Consider the following 2,905-nt stretch of genomic DNA (forward strand, 5'->3'; position numbering starts at 1 on the left):
GTTTATTACCCGAGCCGCATGGGGTGTCCATGCACGTGCACAGTGAACGGCCCCGTCTGCGTCCGACCCAAATGTCCCCGCATCCATCCCCGGTGCACGCGGATCAGATACAAGGCATGCTGCCCGGTCTGCGAGGCTTTGACCACAGTCTGTGTCTACGGCGGGAAAACGTACATGCTTCTGGAGGAGTTCAGGGTGAGATTACCACAACTTCTACATCTCTGTCCGCTAAATGTCCCTCCATTTGTCCGCACCATGTCTCTCTATCCGTCCATACCATGTCCCTCCATCTCCAACATCACCTGAGGACGCAACTGCTGTGCGCCATTTGAGTCACTGATTCCCACAACATCAGAACCAAACTGTTTGGGACTTTACTTGTCCTGTGATCTTTTCTTACTTTAAACATTTGTCTTCTGTCTTTGGATTGAGTGGTGCTATGGTTCAGTGGTTATCACTTTTACCCCACAGCAAGAAGATTGCATGTTCGAATCTTATCCTGGTTCTTAGTGTGCGCCTGTGGATTTCTCAATTCTGTTTCTCTCACTATGCAACAGCATGCATGTTAGATTAAGTGGTGATTTTAATTTGACTTGTGTGTCCGTCTGTGTGTGCATGGTGGAGTGTCTTTTCATATTGGACCATTAATAGACTACTGGCAATACTAATAGGTGGTAAAAATAAATAAAAGTTTAAGCTTCAAACCAATAGCGGAACCAATCCGAGCCGGGCCGGGGGCAGGGCAATAGCCCGGGCCTTTTATACCCAAATAATAAATCTCATGATAACATCATTTTACAACATACACATGCCCGCAACCGAGGGGCTTACAAGCTTCAGCACCACGGAGAGCGACTATGTCATTTTGAAGTTTTTCAAATGGACATGAAGTTTAACAAACCAAAAGAACAACAAAAACATTGGCTACATGGTCACTAATGATAAAACAACACAAATTCAAAGCAGTTCAGCACCATGGATAGCGATCAGATCATTGACCCCCATTTTATCTGTTTCAGCTCAGAGCCTGTATCAGTAGCGTTAAAGTTGAGTAAAACACACAGTGGCCCACCTGTTCACAAACACAATTTCAATATGAAGTACTTTGGGCCTACTCACCACTGTTTGAAGGGCATATGACGAGCCTTGCGCTTCGCAAACTCATCCATGATGCCCATTACTATGCCAACTATCCCCATTTTCTTTGCTATCTCATTCTCTATGGACAACATTGTATAATAGCCCAGCTGCTTAAGATCCCCTTTTTTATCTCTCTCACTGAATCACCGCTGTACTGCCGTGCTGGCGGTTTTGGCGGACCTAAATCCAACACAAAGTCGGGTTCATCTCCGGGTCGACGAACAATATACCTGTATAGCCCCTGTATAAGTATTGGATCTCCTCTAAATACAACCATAGGAGGGCACGCCTTCACCAGTTCATCAGGTGCAAGTACACCTGGCTGCAGCAAACAGAAAGTGGCGGGGAAGGACCATATGTCAGTCCCATACCATATATAGAAATGGGATTATTGCATTCCGGAAATGAAAAGGGAACTATTTTCATTACCAGCCGTACTATGTCTGTCACGTGGTATGTCACTACTTGTTACTAATTCCGGCTGTTAAAATAATATTTATAATAATAAACAACTTAGTTTTTAGATATTGTTAATTATATTGTAAATGAGACACCTAAAATCTTTCAAATTATTAACATTTTTTCAAAAGCCTTATTTAAAACTTATTTCAAATATTTGGGTATATTTATAAAAATCCAGATTCAAACAAAAAACAAAATATATGAAAGGTGATTGAAAAAGGTAAATCTAGACCCAATTTATGGTTACTAAAGGACATCATTTTATTTGGTTGAATATTTTTGACGAAAATAGAATCTTCCCCCTTCCTTGCTGGCACATCCGTTGCTCACATTCCAGGATGTCTACCACCTATCTCTCTCTTTCCAGATAAACTAAACAACTACTTGTTAAAGCTTTTACAATGGTGACTAAATTTAAAATGGTGGTAAACACAAATCAGATAAAGATATAATAATTGAATGTTAAATAAAGCATGGGAGAATAAATACAAGGCCTTCTATTCCACAGTAACCATTAATGTCACCGATTCAAACAGAAGATACACCAAATAAGCAGTCAACAAACTGTTTGCTCTCCCATCTAGCAACCTCACATTTGTACAAAAAGTTTCCACATATACACTGCCTAGCCAAAAAAAAAGTCGCCACCTGGATTTAACTAAGCAAATAGATACAAGCCTCCTATTACATAATTACTGCATGAGCAGTTATGTTTCAGCTGGGAACAAGTTATTTAACCCCAACTGGTGCAATGAGCTGCTTCTCATTTCTTAAACAACCATGTTGAAAGACATCCTGTGGTCGTGGAAAAGATGTCAGTCTGTTTGAGAAGATCTGAGAAAATCATTGGCATCAAGCAGAGAAAACATCGAAGGAGACTGCAGAAACTACTAAAACTGGGTCCAACACGTTATTAAAAACTGGAAGGATAGTGGGGACCAATTGTCTTCAAGGAACAAATGTGGCTGAAAAAAATCCTGAATGATCGTGATCGAAGATCACTTAAATGTTTGGTGAAATCAAATTGAAGAAAAACAACAGTAGAACTCCAGGCTGTGTTTAATAGTGAAAGTAAGAGCATTTCCACACACAATGTGAAGGGAACTCAAACAATCAGGACTGAACAGCTGTGTAGCCTTAAGAAAACCACTAATCAGTGAGGCTAACTGGAAAAAAAGGCTTCAATTTGCTGCGGAGCATAAAGATGGACTCTGGAGCAATGGAAGAAGGTCATGTGGTCTGATGAGTCCAGATGGACCCTGTTCCAGAGTGATGGGAGCATCAGGGTAAGAAGAGAGGCAGG

The sequence above is a fragment of the Kryptolebias marmoratus genome, linkage group LG12 (genome assembly GCF_001649575.2).
Source record: "Kryptolebias marmoratus isolate JLee-2015 linkage group LG12, ASM164957v2, whole genome shotgun sequence".
NCBI classification, from domain to species: Eukaryota; Metazoa; Chordata; class Actinopteri; order Cyprinodontiformes; family Rivulidae; genus Kryptolebias; species Kryptolebias marmoratus.